At 41.2% G+C, this 20,886-nt stretch overlaps 1 protein-coding gene across 6 annotated transcripts in view; it reads right to left on the reverse strand.

Annotated features, from left to right (window-relative positions):
- LOC5567190 (ral guanine nucleotide dissociation stimulator-like 1) overlaps nt 1-20,886 on the reverse strand; it is a 199,174-nt gene that overhangs the window by 81,578 nt on the left and 96,710 nt on the right. For 4 of the 6 annotated variants that reach the window (XM_021854394.1, XM_021854395.1, XM_021854392.1 and 1 more), the window contains exon 1: nt 1,498-1,827. The exons of the other annotated variants lie outside the window; for them this stretch is intronic. The gene's annotated coding sequence lies outside the window, so the exon portion shown is untranslated. Of the gene's footprint in view, nt 1-1,497; nt 1,828-20,886 lie in introns of those variants that run through there. 6 annotated transcript variants of the gene reach the window in all.

Genomic DNA, 20,886 nt, shown 5'->3' on the forward strand with positions numbered 1-20,886 from the left:
GTTTTTTCGACAAAGTTGTTCAAAATAAAATTTTCTAAAAATTTGCGGAAGAGCGCAACCACAAATGTCATCAGTTTGAGTCATAATTTAAACTTAAATAAGTGCCACTCTATTCAACTTTTTTCTTAGAAGATGCAAAACTCGATTACGAATAACTTATCAGAAGACATCGAACGTCTATCGACATCGACGAGAACAGAGAAAACAATTTATTCCTGCTAAATTGACGATTTGAACCTTTGAACCACAGAATTCAATCTATTGTAATGCTTCATATTGTCTCGCTTTGCAATAGTTTTTCATAGACAAGATGTTTAGTGTAACAAAAAATGTTGCAATACTCATCAGATTCACATTAAAATAGCACGTCTGTATTGTGGTATACAATCGGTTATTATTTCGCTGACTTCAACTGAAATTCCCTAATTATACCTGACATCCAAAAACATCTTCGTGTTCACAGGAACAATGCTTACGTATGTAAAATATCTTTTTGAATTTGGTGATTATTCAATCAAATATTGTTTAGTATATGAATGATGCACTGTACGAGATTTTTCGCAGACATACGAACATCCTCTAAAAATGGCCCTAATCTTTCAAATTACAGTCAACTATACATATTCTGCATTTAGATATCGACAGAACCATAGTAAAAGTTTGGTTTCGTGGCTAACTCGGTGGTTCCTTGGATTGCAGTTGCACTGTTTTTGTGTTCTGTAACTCGATGGTACCTTCAATATCGAGTTATGGAGAGTTTACTATACTATTACTCTCAGTTCCCTCGATGAAACATTAATGAAACTCACAAAGAGAATGCTAGGATACCATATATTTCGAATAGTGAGTGCAGAAATGACGCTCATTATGTTTTCGTTAAAACCGATTTCAGACACACCGCGGTGTCGCTCGAACCATGGGAGAATACCAATCATTACGCGATTTATATGTATCACACGCGCCAATCAAATCCCTCCCCGGCAAACGCTGGAAGGCTTGAAGGCAGTCAGGGTGGATGACAGTGATTACGCGATTCGCATAACTTTCTCCATTCCATCCGGCTTTTGATCGCATGGCTTCATCAACGCGATCCAAATTCCTGTTCTCCGTGTTTCTCTGTTTTGCTTCAACATTTCTCTTCCGTACACCCTAGGGTAACTAAATGCAGTACACACGTAGGGCAACTAAATGCAGCACGATGTTTCACCTATGTCTGTATCGCTTGTTTACATTCTACGCAAACGTATATTTATAACTAAACACTCCGAAGCACCGCCAGCATGATTCATCGGGAAAACACTTCCTCGCGAGCCCCCGTAGATTAAAATGATGTGTGCATTCTCTTCACATTTGGCATTCTTATCAATCTTCGTTTGCTATGCAATAAGCGTTGTTATCATCATCACTCAGGCAGCCCGCATCATCTGGAGGATTTCCCACGGCTCAACTCACACCAATCACCCACACCACCCCTGAGAACCGATCGATTTTTGCTACCTTTTATAAACGACTCAAACTTCTCCCCGTTTTCCCTGTCACGAGAGCTCTTCAAGGTCCCTTCTTGTCCTGATGACACAATTGGCGCGAAAGGTACACTTGATACTACATCCACTCTTCCCCTCAAACACCTTCGTCCGAATCGCAACCAAAGGATTCAAATGCTCCCCGCGGCTGGAGCTATTCTCTCGCTAAGTAGGTAGATCCCGTTCTGAAGAGCCCTCTACAGAACAGAGACACTCTCCGCACCGAAAACACTCGCGATATCGGAACGATTCGCCCGAAACTTCCGATCAGAACGACACTCGGCGCACAACTGGCGTCGGATAGGATGAACAGCGACGCCGACACCGACCAAAAAGACCCAGCCAAGCATCGAGTCTGACGAGCGCGGATGGACGACCGACGCTCGAAAACGACGCCGAGGGTGACGCGACGCACCAATACCATTTCCGTGCGCGGTTCACGACCGGTTCAATCATGATGATGATGATGATGATAATGATGGGGGCATGTTAGCGTCGCGTCGTTGCTGTAGACGCCGCGTTGTCTTTGTTGTTGCTACGCCTCGATGAACTTGGAACCGCGCGAGGCAGACGCTGTTGCTGTTTGGATTAGGTTTTGTGTCGAGTCCTCCTTTTGTTGTATTTCTGTTTGGAATAGGATGATGATGGTGTCGAACGGGTGAATTGGAATAGTCGCCGCATGACGATGATGTCTAAAGTGAACGTTCTTGAAATTCGGTTGATTTGTATCATGATAACGACTCTGGTTCTGAGAGACGGTTTTTGATTCTATGTGTTCAAATTTAAAATCACTTTGTTTCAACCTTTCATTTGACCTACTTAGCGTATACGGCTCAACAATACAGTACAATTCTCAGCATAGGTGCCGTCCATTAATTACGTAAGGGTTTATTAAGGAAGGGGGGGGGGGGTTTGGTTTGAGAATTCTTACACGCAATACAATTTATTTTTTTATTTACATACAAAAAAACTTATCATATGTGGGTTGGGGAGATGGGTTGAAAAATATCCAAAATTGCCTTACGTAATAAATGGACCACCCCTTACTAATTTAGCGTACCTTCAATTATGGGAAGCTTCTCGAGGTAAAAGAAATAGTGTGCTCCGATTGAAGTGTAGGCTAATACTAATTGGGTCTGGTTTTATTAAAATTCAGTTTGGGTACAATGGTTTTCTATTGTGAGTGTGGATGAGTATGCATACTGTGTTGTGTGTGGCAATAGAGAGAGAATTGGGTTGCTATCAGTGTGATAGAAGAGAAATCTTGTTATCGCACTCTGATCATCAGGATGCTGTGGATGTCGCACCGATCAGCGTTGCAACGCTGATGATGGTGCTGATGCTACAGTACTCCCCTCCTAGATTAGGTGTCCTTTGAGCGGTAGCGAAGTGGGATTACAACTCGTCGACCAGAACGAGTGGTCCTAGTCGATGGAATTAACGCGGATGATGTAGCTGCGGGGCCGGATGCCTTGGGAGGTTGTTGGTCTTCCAATGTGTAGGCGGGTTTCAGCCGGTCGACCGAAACGTTAACTGTCCGTCCTTTCATGTTCACCTTGAAAAACTTCTCGTTCCTGTTTACCACCTCGAATGGCCCGTCGTATGGAGGTGATAACGATGGCCGAACAGAATCGTTGCGAACGAAGACGTTTTTGCACGATTGTAGGTCCTGATGAACGAAGACATTACGTGAACCGTGCCATGCGGTCTCCTTTGGGCGCAGATAACGCATGGCCTTTCGAAGATTGGCGACGAATTCCGCTTCATTTGGATTCTGCGAATGTTCAGTGAAGAACTCTGATGGAATTCGAAGGGTTGTTCCGTATACCATCTCAGCAGGAGAAGCCTTGATGTCCTCTTTGTACGTAGTACGCAACCCAAGCAAAATCACCGGAAGGTGTTCGCTCCAGTGGTCTGGGTCATGGCAAAGAATCGCTGATTTCAAGGTTCTGTGCCACCGTTCGATGATACCATTCGATTGAGGATGGTACGCAGTTGTCCGATGGTGGGTGGTTCCAAGCAGACGAGTGAGCTCGGAGAACAAAGACGACTCAAACTGACGTCCTTGGTCGGTCGTAACGTAGATGGGTACTCCAAAACGGGAAATCCATCCGGAAACTTCAGCGATCGTTGGCGCAGTCAGGTCCGGGATGGGGAATGCCTCCGGCCACCGAGTAAACCTATCGATGACTGTAAGGCAGTAGCGTTGGCCTTTGCTTGGAGGGAATGGACCAACAATATCAATGTTGATGTGGGAAAATCGACTGTCCGGTGCTGAATATCTGGACACAGGTGATTGTGTGTGGCGCGTCACCTTGGATTGCTGACACTGCAAGCAACTTCTGGCAAAAGCGATGCTGTCCTTGCGAATGCTGGGCCAAACGAATCTCTCCGTCATCAATTTGGCTGTTGCACGTGTCCCAGGGTGAGACAGATGATGAGTTGTATGCAGAGCGACATTACGAAACGGTTTCGTAACAAATGGGCGAATGCGATCACCTGAGCAATCACAAAACAATTGTTTTGTGCTGCCTGGAACGGTAAAAAGTTTTAACTTTAATGAGGACTTTAATTTACCTTGCTGAATATCCCGTAGCTCGGTGTCGGACTGCTGGTCATCAGCAAGTGCATCGAAGTCTAGCGAGGGCACAGTCTGAACAACTGCAATGCGGGAAAGTAGATCGGCAACGATGTTGTCCTTGCCAATTATGTGCCGGATGTCCGTCGTAAGTTGCCCAATGAAGTCCAATTGGCGCGCTTGGCGATTGGAAGCTTTATCGAGCTTCTGACGAAAGGCGAAGATGATTGGTTTGTGGTCAGTATAGATGTGGCAACTTCGTCCTTCTAGCATGAACTTAAAGTGCCGCACTGCGAGGTAGATCGCGGTTAGTTCACGATCGTAGGTGCTGTAGCGAAGCTGGGCTTTGTCGAACTTCTTCGAGAAAAATCCAAGCGGTTGAACCTTCCCTTCGACGATCTGGTGCAGAACTGCACCTGCTGCGAAGTCCGAGGCGTCGACCCAGAGAGACAATTCAGCGGATTTGGCGGGATGGGCTAGGAGTGTAGCATGAGCGAGTTGTTGCTTGCAACGGTCAAAAGCCGTAACCGTCTCGTCACTCCAGGATAACGGCGACCGATCGTTTCGTTTGTTGCCGGGAGTCATTTCCAGCAACGGAATTTGAGCCTCGATCGCATTTGGGATGAATCTCCGATAAAAGTTGAGCATGGCCAGGAAGCTCTTCAATTCCTTCACCGTTGATGGTAGCTTGAAATTTTTTATCGCTTCCACGCGATCTGGTAGCGGTCGGATTCCTTCGGCAGAGACGGAGTGTCCCAGGAAATCGAGCGCTTCGCGGCCAAATTCACATTTGGCAACGTTTATTGCCAAGTTGTGCTGCTTGAGCCTCTCAAACAGCTGGCGCAAATGGTCCCGGTGCTCTTCGGGTGATGACGAGGCGATGAACAAATCGTCAATGTAGGGGAAGATGAAATCCAATCCACGAACGACCTCGTGGATGAGCCGTTGAAAAGTTTGGGCTGCGTTCCTTAAGCCAAACGTCATGAAGGAGAACTCAAACAGTCCAAACGGCGTCGTGATGGCCGTTTTTGGAATGTCCTCTGGATAAATGGGCACCTGGTGGAAGGCCTTCTGCAAGTCAACTTTAGAAAAAATAGTTTTACCTTGCAAAATGGTTGTGAAGTCCTGCAGATACGGCAAGGGGTACCGATCGGGGATGGTTTGAGCATTCAAGGCACGATAGTCTCCACATGGGCGCCAGGAACCATCTGCCTTTTTAACCATATGGAGTGGGCTGGCCCAGTTACTGCTGGACGGTCGGCAAATCCCTAGCTTCATTAGGTGTTCGAATTCGGTCCGAGCTGCCTCAAGCTTGTCCGGTGAAAGCCGTCGAGGTCTTGCATACACCGGCTGTCCGGTTGTTTCAATCCGGTGGACGACCGACGATTCACAAACTGATCCCGGAGGCGCGAGACGGGTGATGCTAGGGAATTCCGACAATATTTCGGCGAACGGGGAAACTACACTGAATGTCTTAATCGAGTATTCACTTGTCCGTGCGAGTATTCCGGCCGACTCGAGATTGGTGGTGTTGTCGATAAGGCGGTTTCGTTTTAAATCGATCAGCAAATCGAAATGGCAAATAAAGTCCGCACCTATTATTCCCGATGTCACGTCAGCAATAAGAAATGTCCACAAAAACTCGCGACGGAGACCGAGGTTCAATTTGAGCAACACTTCACCGTAAACTGTAATCGGCGTCCCATTCGCGGCGAACAATTTAATTGTCGTTGGTTTCACTTTTGCTGCATGCAATCCTTTCGGTACTACGGATACATCGGCACCCGTATCGATCAAAAACTGCATAGAGGTGGTCGAGTCCGTAATTCTCAGGCGATAGATTGCGGCTGTGGTGGAAAGTTCGCCAATCTCCCCCACAGTATCAGCAGAGTGATGTCATTGGTGATTGGATGAGCCCTGATGGCCGGTCGTGCAGGGCTTTCGGCATTTTTTGGCATTGCTACCGAACGTACGGTGGAACCAACACGGTCCGGTCGAAGAATCCCTCTCGCGGCGAGGAATTTGTTTTTCACCACCACGGGAACGGGAGCGTGAACGAGCACGAGAATGCTCCTGTCCGGACATCACTTTCTCGAATCGTCGCGATAGCTCGGCGATTTCTCGCTTAAGCTCCTGTATTGGATCAATGGCTGACTCTGTAATAGCTTTGGGAGCCGCCATCGCTGCATTTTGCACGTTGTAGTCGACGGCGTTGATTTTTCGGAGAACCATGGAATCCACAATGGCGTCGGCGATGGTGATTTTGTCCGAAGCGTCTCCTCTCGAAGCGATCACCGCTGCCTGTGCATGTGGCGGCAATCTGGTTGCCCACAGATCGAGCAATACTGCTTCCCCAAGCGAATTCCCAGCAACTCGCTTCATCTCATTGAAGAGCTGGCTTGGTTTTAGATCCCCCAGAGGCATGTCGGATAAAACACGCTGAAGACGCCGCTGTTGACTGTCCGCAAAGTACTCAATCAGCTTGGTCTTTATGTAGGCGTATTTGTCGTTCGCTGGAGTGGCCTCTATAATCGACCGTAGCTCGGTCAATTTTTTTGGGGGCACCTGTGCCATAACGATGTTATACCGGCGGGAATCGTGTTGGGCGCCGATACCAGACGCGGCAAACCAGAATTCGAGAGACATGAAATACGTCTCGATATTCGTGTCGGCCATGTTGGGTGGATTGAGACGTGGCGCGCTAATTGTTTCGACAGCCGGCTGGACGCCAATCATCTCACTCGCGCCGGATTTTTCTTCCATCGTCGTGGATGGGATCGACCGTAAACTACTTCGAAATCGCGATTCGCGGTACCCGTGATCGAAATATAATGATTTTGTGACTGATCACGTCGGGGTCACCACTTTAGCGTACCTTCAATTATGGGAAGCTTCTCGAGGTAAAAGAAATAGTGTGCTCCGATTGAAGTGTAGGCTAATACTAATTGGGTCTGGTTTTATTAAAATTCAGTTTGGGTACAATGGTTTTCTATTGTGAGTGTGGATGAGTATGCATACTGTGTTGTGTGTGGCAATAGAGAGAGAATTGGGTTGCTATCAGTGTGATAGAAGAGAAATCTTGTTATCGCACTCTGATCATCAGGATGCTGTGGATGTCGCACCGATCAGCGTTGCAACGCTGATGATGGTGCTGATGCTACACTAACATGAGTATCCCTGAGACATCAAAAATTTTTATTTGCGGATGACACAGGCCTCTCCGTCAAAGAACGAAGCCTGCATGTCTTTTGTAATCGATTGAGAAGAGTTTGGAAACTTTTTCTTTATACTTGCAAAAGTGGAAGATTTCTCCTAATGCTTTCAAAACTCAACACATAATCTTTATTTCTTTATTTGAAACATTCCAGTAGGTATGTGGTCGCGATGAGAGGGGTTCCAAAAAATTGGTCAGATGAAGCTTAACATCTAGAGCTCATGCTAGATAACAACTTAACTTTCAAAAATCACATTGACGGCATTCAAGCCAATTTTAACTAATATATAAAATGTCTGTATCCACTTGTTTACAGAGGGTGCAAAATAGAATTTCGAAGATGTTTTTTGAAGCTACCTTGTAGGCATAGTACTAATGAATTATCCAGAATATCCAATGTTGAAACATTGGAGCTAATGTCGAATTAAATTATAATTATTATTGATTATAATTATTATTGATGTCAAGCAAAATATCGTAACATTCCTGTTTCGCCACGTTAAATGATTTATATATTAAGCTTAAGTTAGGTTAAGTTTGTTAAAAAGTTGTTTTTTTTTTTCATATTACAGTGCCTTCCCGATTTTGGCAACACCCGCTTTTGTCTACCTCCGATTTTGGCAACACCCGTTTTTGGCAACATTTTCTTCCCGATTTTGGCAACACATTGAAAAATATTTTCAATTGATAATTAAGCACTGAAACCTAATATTGTGAGTTAGAACAAAGTAAAAATAAGTCAAAATGAAAATGTTGGTGACCATTGCGAGCTTAGAAAGCTAATGTTGAATGTACTTATAAGTAAAACGCGCATATTTCAAAGGGGAATTGACATAAAGCAGGCAAGCTGTAAAAATAAATGCTACATTGTTTAAAAGGCATAATAATTTGGTGGAATAGGAAACTAATCAACAGTTAAAACAAGTGTAATAAAAGCATCAAATGTTAAGATGATTAGCTTTACTGTGTTGATCGTTAATGTTTTGTTATTATTGTGCTTGTAATTAACGTACAAATCGGATTATGTGTGGCGGTTCAAAGATCCTCAAAATGTTTTCAAATTATCTCGTGATCATTGATTATTTAATCCGTAGACGATTTTATTGAATAATTTATGAATGATTTATTTTGGGTATTTCTGTAGGAATTTCAGTAACAATTATTGAGGTAAATATCGAGAAAGTTTGTTCATAACACTAGTTGACAATTTGGGCAAATTGTTGAGAAAGGGTTTTGAAGTAGTCATTGAAAAACTTCTTTAGAAGAATTCTAAAAAAAAACTTATGCTCAAAATTCTTTGGACATTGTTAACATTTATATGATTCTTCATCCTGTCGCATTTATCAAATACAGACATTTGGAAATCATCTCTAGCGATCTAGACCAGATTTACACTTCTTCAACAGTTTTACTAAATTTTACTAAGCACATCCATGCGATAATTGAAGAGTGGCATAGAAGAATATTTGGATACATACTTTAGACACCTCTACAATTAAAAAGAAGAAAAAATAAATGATTACAAGTTGGACTCGATTATCCGGGGACTCTATTATCCGGGGACTCGATTATCCGGGATTCGAATCTCCGGAATTTTAGACTCGATTATCCGGAATTTGATTTTTGATGTTCTTGTTTTTCAATTTTTATGCATAAATCTGAGATAATTTGGTATTGCAATGTACAGGGGGGGTTTAAAAAGTGGTTTTTGTGTACGCCGGTAAAAAAAAATTTAAGGGATAAGGGGTCTTTACTATTTACTGTTCCTAGAAATAGTTTCAGATTACGCCACCGCATTATTTAAATAAAACATCAAAAATAGATAATATTTATGTTCTTTTATCGAAGATTTCAATTTTTTTTTCTCAGTGATTCGATTATCCGGAGTGAAAAAAAAACGATACTCCGGATAATCGAGTCCGACCTGTACTACATTTTTTTTCGACTGACTCCGCATCTAAGCTACATTTTTTTGCTATCCGTTTTTATTTTTACGGATGTTACAGAATCTTACAGAAATCAAATCAAAACATTAGGGATACATGTAGCGATTGTATTTCTACCAGAAACATCAAATGGTGAAATCCTTGAGTAAATTCATATGCACAATATAGATTTTGCAAGCAGTTTCTTGACGTGTTCGTAAAAAAAGTCTAATAAATAAATCTTAAAAAATGAAACGCAACAAAATGAATGAAATTTGAAAAGCAAGCATTTGAAAAGGCAGCAAAATTTTCAATAACTTTCAGTTTGAATATAACTCCTCGCGTTGCTCTTTACACATTATTTCTTCTATAACATGGTTTCAAGAAATATCTTCCAATCCTTCTTCTTCTTCTTCTTGACATTACGTCCTCACTGAGATAGGGCCTGCTTCTAAGCTTAGTTAAAATGAGCACTTCCACAGTTATTAACTAAGAAGTTTCTATGCCAAAAGTTGCCATTTTTGCATGCGTTTATCGTATGGCAAGTACGCCCAGGGAAGTCAAGAAAATTTCCATTACGAAAAAAATCTGGACCGATCGGGAATCGAACCCACGCCTTCAGCATGGCTTTGTTTTGTAGCTGCGGACTCTAACCACTCGGCTCAGGAAAGCCCCTCTAATAATTAATTTTGCAACTCTCAGCTTGATTTTTCCCGAATCTCAGCAAATGAGCATAATGCTTGATAAGAACTCGTCATTTAGGTGAAACGTCTCGGAATCCAAAGATGGCCGGTACAATGGCCGACTTGTGCCCCTACTCACGTTTTCAAAGGCACTAAACTGGAGAAATAGTAGGCAAACGTTTCTAATCTTCTTATTTTAAGCTTTCTGCTAGTGCACAAAGCGAAAATAAAAAGTACACTGTTGTTGGATGCTTTCTTCACGATATTTGTGCCTTTGAAGTTTTAGTGCAATCTTAGAAGTTGATTCAAAACTTTTTCACCTTAACTCTATTTCTGGGTGCATGGCGGTGCCAGTCTTGCCAAAAAAGTTGACATTACATTTCAACCGTGATAACATTGATAGTAAGAAGTTATTTACAAAAACTTCCACTTTTTTCCACTTAGAACCTTCTTCGCTATTAAGACGTGTGGTCACCAAAATTGCGCTCTATATTCAAGAAATCTTCAAAATAAACCCACCCGAGAGGATCCTCAACCGAACCTGTATTCATAATCTGCTACTTTTGATATGGTCTGGTTTTAAAGCACATCTGGTTTTAAAGCACAGCTCTAGAACAGTCGCAAATGGCCACTGAAAGTAATCCCGACCAGAACCACGTAACAAGATTATAACACATTCCTATCACCAGCAGTTAAAAATAACAGAAATTGAAATAATTTTGTTATCAAGATGGCTTTGTTCTCATCTTGTTACATTTTTTATAACACATTTATAACAACATTTGTTATATTTTTGACATCGCATTTATAAGTTTGTTGCAATTGACATCCGATGTCATAAACAGTAACATAGTTTGCAATAATTTTGTTATTTTGTAACATCCTTGCAACACATTCTGTACTAATTTTGTTATTATTATAACAGGCTTTGTTATATTTTAGTTTAGTATGGTGCAAATTTTGTTAGAATTTTTGTTATTTTAACTACTAACGGTACATGTTTTATAACAACTGGTGATATAAAAAAATCATATCACGGGAACACATTCTGTTATAATCTTGTTTCTTCCTTCTGGTCGGGATACCACGCTTGTGCTGTGTAGAACAAGTGTGCTTTTCAGATGGCGCATATAATCAGTACATGTTTCTGCTTTTAAATCAAAAGCTAAACTGAAGAAGGCTCCCAGACATTTTTCACATCATTCGTAGTAATTTCCATGCAATTTCTGATACTTTTAGAGATTAGAATGATAAAAACACAAGCATTACAAAATTCCCGAATTTGGCAACATAAAAATCGAGCCTTGTTGCCAAAATCGGTAAGACACTGTATCAGCATATGAATTCAGTTTATCTGTATTTTTGAACAGCTTCGACAAATGAAATGTAATATGTTGTTAACAAAATGTAAATTATAGTTCCTTCCAGTTTTACCCAATTAGGGTGTTAGTGTTGCACAACACAAAACACGTAAGTATGAGAAATCAAATGCATGTTATGTTTGAAAAAAATCTAATGAAGTAATTAAAAAATGACAGTATCATCTCGCTATACTTCGACTCGGCAATTTTTGAACGCATGCTGTGGTCAATGAACACTGCTCATGGTATGCCTGTATCTATGAGCGTCACCACATACCTATACTTGACCAAGCAAAAAACGGTAGCTGTCTTACATCTGAATCTGATGCAGATTTGTTTTCATGCTTTGGCGAGTAGCTTCTGTTGTTTGCGTACACACGATGCACACCACAATCAAAACGTAATGAACCCGTGTGGCGTTGCGTATGCTGGTTAGTGTTGAGGCGTAAATGAACTTCATGAATAGCGTTAGCACGCGTTGAGTTAAGGCACAGATACACTTGCCGGAGTAGAGGTGCTACAAAATCTAGCAAATGGTATGTGTTCGATTGAATATTTTGAGTGACAATATCTACAGGGCCTGTTCATAAATTTCATTACGCTGAAAGGGGTGGGTGGGTGTCCCTGAGATGTTACAGCCCTTGCAAAATTTGGTATGGCCATTTTTGGCGTTATGAAATTTGTGAATTAACCCATACAGTGACTGCAGTGATTCCCAAATGTTTAAGAACTGCGGCTTCCTTTGAGATTCCACAAATATGTGTTGTATTCTTTTCATAAGGGCTTATTCGCATTCATCGATTTGTTTTCATCGCTGCTCTCATTGCGGAATTGCAGAAAATTGATTCTCTTTTCGTACCATATTTTTGTGCTGTATGATGAAGAACAACTATATCTTGCGTCATTAACAAGAAATTATACAGATTTATTTAATTCAGCAAAGTTATTAGCGAAACAGAGAATCGATGAAGAGAATTCGCTCACGTCAGATAAGCCCTATTGAAATAACAGCACAGAAATGTTCTGTGATCCTTGGAAAAAAAAATCTCTAGCAGTAGATAGAATAGTTGTAGGTTTAGTAATTAATTTGTATTTATATAAATTTGTTTTTAACCATTGATATTCAGAGAACATTAATAAACAACTAATAGCTCGTGTAGGCACTTGATTATTGTTTTCAAATTATTGTTAGATTTTTCGAAAAATATTTTTTTCCAGTACATGCTGTCAAATTCGACAGTATTACTTAAAACTCTTGTTATTTCTAAAGGATATCTTTGTATTTTTGTCGAAGTAACGTTGGACGGACCAAGAAGACGGAGTTGGTGGTCTATCGCTTCTGCTTCATAAGCAGAAGGTCATGGGTTCAATCCCAGGCCCATCCCATTCCTCGTTCTTTGTACTTGTATCTATATTTCACTCTTATCCTATCACACTCAAATTATCCGATCATAGCAAACGCTACACTTTCATTCTTCCATTATTATAGCACGCCTTTTCTTACGCCTGATACAAAGGCAGTAGAGTGCAGCTTATTTTTCATAATCTCTCAAGACCAAAATTTCGTGTGCTCTTTTGAATTCAAACCACGTCAAATGGGAAACCTCAAAATTTGAGATTTAGAGGTGGCGCAAGCGACTTGGAGCTGAATTTTCAAGTTATGAAATAAGGTCTTCACTTAAGTCTTCATAACTTTATTATTTTCTAACCAATTTTGAAGCTCTCAGCATCAGTTTCTTCAAAATTAAATTTATCAAAACCTTGAAGAAAATCAAATGTGCCTAAAGCCAAGTACGGACCTGAAACGTAAATCACTCAAGTAAAATTTCTCCTTTTTACCAAAGTAATTTTGACAGCTGATTCAGTTTGAGCGAAATGTCACTTTTACTTGCGGAATAATTGAGCGGCACATTTTTCCGTTCGGAAAAGTGACAGCTCTCTTTGATTTGTACGGCAGGCGTTACCGACGTTATGAAATCAGCTCTACTTCGCAGCAGCGTACAGCTCAAGTAATTTCGGTAGCGGAATCATTCCTTGACCGTTTCTTGTCCTATCCTTTTGCACAGTACTTATGATCAGCGTACCGGCCATAAAATCAATACTAGTCTTAGTTAAAAGTAGTTTTGTCCAAAATATTCCTCTTTTTACTAAAAAATACTTTTGTTTGACCATTAATTCTTGAATACTTAACCGATTCCAAATATTTTTACGTGCTTCAATATAAAATTTAGTAGTTTTCAACTGTGAGTACAAAAAAATAGTAAAAAATAAATGTTTTGAATTAGTTATTTAGCAAAAACTGTTCAAAAACATGAATTTTCAAAGAAAATCTTTTTTTTAGATTTTTGTCAATGGATACTTAAGTTGAAACTGTAATTTTGATGCTTTATAAACTTCAGTTAAACAATAAATAATTTGGAATCGGATGAGTATTCATGAAGTTATGATTTTTTTTAGTAAAAAGAGGAAAAAAATATAGAAAACTATTTTTAACGAAGACTAGTTTTCATTTCAGACAAATTTGATGTTCTACAAACCTTTCATGAATTAAATTTTGAAAAAAATATGGTAAGAGCTTTGAAATTGGTAAGAAAATAACACACTTATGACAATTTCACTGAAGGTCATATTTCATATCTTGAAAATTCACCTTCAAATCGCTTGCGCCACCTCTAAATCTTAATATTTTTGGCTCAAATTTTGAGGTTCCATTTTTGTTGTGATTTGAATTCAGAAGAACACACGAATAATTGATTTTGAGAACTTTTGAAAAATAAGCCGCCCAAGTAACATTTTTAGTTTTTTCATTTACTACAGGCTGTTGTTACCACCATATCGTTAAAACTCATTTTGAAACTTATAAGTCTTAACAACATTAATAAACCTCTGATAAAACCCCGCTAAACCCGAAAAGGACCACACTACAGGAGATTGTTAAGGCTATACCTTAAAACCGCTTTTAAACTTCTTAGTTATGTTTCGTATGAATACATCTACTCTTGTAGTATGCTATAAAACAATCATAAGAGCTATTGTATAGTCTTATTGAGTTCATCTAGTGGTATTAAATATTTTGCGATATCCTAAAACACGGAATAAAACCAATGTTAAGAGTTTATGATTGAACAAACTCCTGCCAACAAATTGTTTATAAACCATAAACTTTTTTAAAATATTGTAACCATCATGATGTTTGCTGACTCATAATAATCAATAATCATTTTTTGTCTTGTAGAAAATTTCCTTACAATCGCGTGAAATTCATGTCAATAAAAATTTACTGGTGAAATGACATACCATTTTTCGATTTACAACAACGCGCAACACTTACGATATCATTATTAATTATCTAATATTTTACTACATTCCATTTTCAGAATGATTTCATGCTCATCTCAATTTCCCACGCATATTGTAATTATCAACCCGAAATGGCGACAATAAAAATGGATTCCATCCATTTAAATCTTGCTGGTCTTGTCTGGGATGGTTTAAGATCGATTGGTAACTATTCCGCACAATATAATCATTCATGAGAACTTTTCATCTTAAGAATCCTTTCGCAAAACCCTTTACTAGCTAAAATGTTCTTAAATAAGATTATTTGTTCTGCACTAAGACAAATAGGTTTTTTGGGAGCCTTGGATCGGAAGATTTAGTTTTGTGATGTAATATAATGAACTTAATTCAATTGTTACGTATCTAATTATGATTTTACTGGAATGCTTTGTTGTGATAAAGCCTGTGGTTGATCGATTGTATTGATGCAGAAAACGGTAAGTGATAGGTGCCTGAAAAATGAAAGCTTTCGTCGTGTAGCTCAGCTCTTAAGTGCAGTATAATTGTACCACTAAAACGGGAAGTTCAGGCAAGCATGGGAGAAATATGCTCTAAACGGTAGTGAGATAATTCTACGAGAGAAATATTTGCCATTTTATGTTCGAGTTTTGATAAGCTCATAATTCTCTACATAATTATCATTATCGACATAATGATTTTGATAATCAAATGCAGACTGCATTCCAGTAACATGCATCAGACAGTTGAGATTTATGAAGACTTTAAAATGACTTAGTGCAGTCCTAAGAGTTTTATCGATGTTATGTTATAAGTATAGGTTTTAATAGATACTAAACAGCTCCTCCAAAATAAAATTTATTATCAACAGGAGTGACCGGCAAATAAGTTTTACCGGAGCACTTATAGGTATCTACAAAGTACTTTAAAGTGTGTTTTACCCAAAAGAACGTTTAGCACTTTTCGATGCTTTGTTAAATCTGTTAAGAACGAATGCATCTCTAATAAAACCTCCATAAATAACATCTAAGATCAAAAAGCACTGAAATTGTTACTTGGGCGCACCCTTTTTTTTGACGTTGGATAACGTCTTACGGCAACATACTGGGGTACAATTTCGAAAAACGAAAATCGCTCGCGTCACGAAAGGTGGTTAGATTTTGACTGTTAATAACATACAAATGCCCTGATAGATTTTAGAGATTCTTGCACCAATCAATTGACTATCTTTCTACGAATCGACTCCAATAATGAAAACTATTGATTATTGTGTGTATGTGGAACAACCCTACATAATTGGAGATGTGAGATGTGTCAACATCACATCTGTAACGCATCGGGTGGAACCAATACAAATGCAACTCAGGCCTCGTGCCCGATTACGCATTGGGCTCGGCCTCTTTCTTGTTTCAGCCATCAACCGGAGTAGACGTATCTAAGGTGAGTAGCAGCGCTCCATGATGGGATTCCGCTGGCGTCATCGGCGGAATCACACAATGGCGATCCAGCCAGGTTAGCTGTTCTTTCGAAGCAGCTAATAAAGAAAGGATCAGTCGATGACCTCGGAATTCCCTTACATTTTCAAATTTTCCTGCAAAGCAATGCTACCATCATAACCTCTGATACAAATGCGACACGATGAGTAGAGATTACCATCTCAAGCGAGGGGTAGTAAAATTGTTTTCCCAAGAAAATATATCTAACTCTGCTTGCATGTGCTGAGACAGCCATCGATAATGAAGGTTATGAGTTTGTTAGAACAAAATGATCAATGAGCTGAGACCGCCATTAAAAGCGTTTAATTACTGTAAAGATGAGTGTTGAAAAACCATAGAGACCAGTAGTAGATATCGAGTAAACCAAATGAAAAAGAGACAGGTTTCCCCCACTGAGCGTTGACGAGAGTTCGCATAGGGGCATGTCATGAACATCCGTAAAAGTTTGCAGAATAAAGCGTTGACGAGAGTCCGTCATTTAAGACACTAGCAATAGCGCACGTGATGGAATAGGGAAATTGTAATGCGTTTAGATAACCATTTATGATTTCGGTGCGAGCATTCCCACATGTTGATCACCCGCGATATAACTAATTACAATCCAGGAGTTCATACACTCTCTGGGAAGAGCTTGTCACAAGAAACAAGAAAGTTCTAGAGGTTAATAACAAACAATAAATGGTTGTATGTATGGCCAAAGGATGAACTGGGAAAGTCATTTATCACTGAAGAGGCTCAAGTAGGCAGATCAGTATGTCTACTAAAATATAGTGACAATTGGATGGTTGTATACGCAACAAAGTATTTTATCAATTCGTTTCAATCGATACTTTTCAGATACCTAATCGTTATGTCGGCAAACGGGATGTATGTTCGCGCACCAGATGCGTATATGGATGAGGAGGAGTCCGAGTTATATGTGGTCGAGTCCCAATATTCGGACGATCTGAACTCCTGTCAACTTGGTGCGAATGAGGTAGTAGGGATAACTGAGCCCATCGACACCGATGGTGAAGGCGAGCCTCAATCGGCCGAGGAGGTCATGTGGTCAACAGAAGACGATCCGAATGCAACCATAATGGAAAAAAATCAAAAAGACGTTTGCTCAACGAATGCACACATTGATGAGAGACTTGACCGTCTGGAGAGAATGATGCTCGAATTAGCAAGTTCCCATACAACTTCAGCAAGGAACGTACCGGTTGAGCAAAACGAGATCGGTTGGGGATTTGCTAAAGAAACGGGATCTCAAGGTGCTGGTTATTCGTCTATTCGAATGGAAACGATTCCCCCATTTCCGAAAGACGTTCCGGCGAATAAACTTTGGGAAGCTTGGCAAGAGTTTCTCGAAAATTTTGAGATTGCTGTGTCATTATCGCATCCTCTCGATCCCGTACGCCGTGCAAAGCTTTTGTTTGTATCAATGGGGCGAGAACTACAAGGCATTGTGCGCGCTGCGAAACTTCGCCCGAACCTTAATGAGGCAACATGCTATTCGACTTTTGTCGAGAACATCGACAGACATTTGAAGGCAATGACCGACACATCGGCCGAGCACGAGGCATTTACTTCCATGAAACAAGAGAAAGGCGAGTCAGCCGTATCGTTCCATTCGAGACTAATGGAAAAAGTTCGACTGTGTGGGTATTCACCATCGGACCAGGAGCGATTCGTACGAGCCCAACTGTTGAAAGGACTGGCCAATCGAGAGCTGGCCAAATTGTCGCGAACGTTTGGATACGAGACTAATTTCGTTGTGCAATCGGCCACTCGCGATGAAGCTTATGATAGAGAAACCAGACATGAGGCTCCAGATGTGTATGCCATCACACAGACGAAATCAGAACCAGGAGCAAATCCAGGACCGGCTTGGAAACGTCCACGCACGAACGAATCAAACCGACGAGCTGTACATGCCCGAGACAATTTTCGGAAAGGGCGACGATTCCGCTGTTCCAGGTGCAACAGATTGGCTCATAATGGAGGTCCATGCCCAGCCCTAGGCCGGAAGTGCCGCACCTGTGGGATGGAAGACCATTTTGCAGCAGCTTGTCGAGACAGGAGGAAGACTGCCGGTGCTCTAAGAAGAGATGAAAGAACGTCCAATGATGCCGAACAGGTATGATGAGTTCAATAAGGAATAAATAGAGAAATAAAAATAAATTTTCTGAATTGGTTTATCTCAAGACCATGAATGTCATTTATTTTAAGGAGCACCTATCCCCTTTTTCAGGAAATTAACGCGATTACTCTCGACGATGTAACGGTCAACTGCCGGGTGGGTAGATCTACACCGATTAGTTTTTTAATTGACTCGGGAGCCGATGTTAATGTCATCGGTGGCTCAGATTGGTCCGTTTTGTATGATCAGTACCAAAAGGGATTGGTAGACTTGGACATCATGAACACCCAGCCTAACCAGGAACTGCGAGCTTACGCGACCTCAAACCCTATGACAGTGAAATGTTCTTTCCGTGGGACAGTAGAAATCGTTGGTTCGTCAAAACCAGTAGTAAAGGCACTTTTCTTGGTAGTCAGTGAAGGTCGGCGATCCTTATTAGGAAGAACAACTGCTGGAGAAATGAAACTACTAGAGGTAGGCCTAGCAGTTAACAACTGTGACACAGTTCAGCCAGAGATTTTTCCAAAGATGCCAGGTGTGATTGTAAAATTCAGCGTTGACAAGACGGTACCGCCAGTTAAAAATGCCTACTTTAATGTACCGGCAGCATATCGCGAGGGAGCAAGACTTCGTTTATGTGATATGGAGAAGCAAGGTATTATTGAACGAGTAGCTGGCGCCCCCGGGTGGATTAGCGGAATGTCCGCGGTCCCAAAGGGTCAAAATGACTTCAGGTTGGTCGTCAACATGCGGTCGGCGAATAAGGCTATAAAAAGGGAGTATTATCGACTCCCTCTGTTGGATGAAATGAAAATCAAGCTGCACGGAGCCAAGCATTTCACGAAACTTGACTTGAGTAATGCCTATTATCACTTGGAGTTGAGTGAAGAGTCGCGCGACCTCACAACGTTTATGACCGAGAACGGCATGTATCGTTTTACCCGATTAATGTTCGGTGTAAACTGTGCTCCGGAAATTTTCCAGAGAGAAATGTGTCGTATTCTTGAGGGCGAAGACAATATAATCGTTTACATCGACGATGTACTTATTTTCGCCAATTCTCCCGAGCAACTCCGAAAAATCACCAGCCGTGTTTTGGAGATCCTGCGTAAAAATAACCTAACGCTCAATAAATCGAAATGTGAGTTCGAGAAAACTCAAATCAAGTTCCTAGGTCACGAGCTTGACGAGGACGGATTTCACGTCGATAAGGCAAAAATAAAGGACATAGAAAACTTTCGACCACCCACTACTGGATCCGAGCTTCGAAGCTTTTTGGGATTAGCTACGTTCATTAGCCCGTACATAGACAACTTCGCTAACATCACACACCCACTCTGGGCAGTATCTTCAAGTAGGACTTGGACCTGGGGCCCACAGCAACAAAAAGCGTTCGAAGAAATTAAGAACAAAATCACGCATTGCACTACAACGCTGGGATATTTTTCAGAAGAAGACAGGACCATAATTTACACGGACGCTTCCCCCGATGCTCTCGGAGCGGTGCTGGTGCAGCAACAGGAAGGACATCCTCCGAGAATTATAAGTTTTGCATCGAAATCGTTGACTCCAACAGAAAAGAAGTATGCCCAAAACCAGCGTGAAGCACTCGGAGCAGTTTGGGCTATTGAGCATTTCTCCTTCTTTCTACTCGGGAGACAATTTACGCTGCGCACCGATGCAGAAGGCATAACCTTCATCTTAAATCGGACACGCGAGGATTCAAAACGAGCGTTAACCAGGGCTGATGGTTGGGCCCTTCGCCTCAGTCCTTACAATTATGATGTAGAGTTTGTCAAAGGTCGGGATAACATAGCTGACCCCTCATCCCGATTGTATGTTGGAGTTGATGAGCCATTCGATGAACAGAAGAGTCCATGGGAGGTAGCCTGCCTTGATTCAAACAAGGGAGGTTTCTTGACTGAAGATGAGATAAGGAAAGCAACCCTAAACGACCCAATACTGCAAAAAGTATGTGCGTCAGTAGAGTCGGGCGATTGGCCGGCGGATCTGAATAAATTTAAAGCCGTTACGCGTGAACTGTCCCTACGTGATGGGCTGCTAATCAAAAACGGCTGCGCAGTAATCCCAGAGAGCTTAAGGGAAAGGACTTTGGAACTGGCTCACGATGGCCACCCTATGACAGCTAAATTAAAAAGCATCCTAAGGGAACGCGTATGGTGGCCCGGAATAACTTCTGATGCTGAAAAATGGGTACAATCTTGCAAAACGTGTGCTGTTAATGGCAAACCCGAGAAACCGACGCCTATGAAACGGATATTTGCACCTCAATCCGTATGGGAAACGATCGCCCTAGATTTTAATGGGCCATACGTCAAACATGGTGGAATATCCATACTGGTGATTGTAGATTATCGATCTCGGTATTTGATTGCACGCCCGGTCAAGTCCACTAGCTTTGACCATACTAAACGAGTATTGGAAGATGTCTTCGCTAGAGAAGGTTTCCCGGCGACCATGCGTTCCGATAACGGCCCACCGTTCAATAGCACGGAATATAAGCAATATTGTGCACAGAGAGGAATACAAACCGTATTTTCCACTCCCCTATTTCCCCAGCAAAATGGGATGGTAGAAAATTATATGAAACTCATAAACCGTGCGATGGCATCAGCTACCGAAAACAACACTAAATTCACGGATGAGCTTCAAGCAGCTGTGAATGC

Source organism: Aedes aegypti, chromosome 3, assembly GCF_002204515.2.
Source record: "Aedes aegypti strain LVP_AGWG chromosome 3, AaegL5.0 Primary Assembly, whole genome shotgun sequence".
In the NCBI taxonomy this organism is placed as follows: domain Eukaryota; kingdom Metazoa; phylum Arthropoda; class Insecta; order Diptera; family Culicidae; genus Aedes; species Aedes aegypti.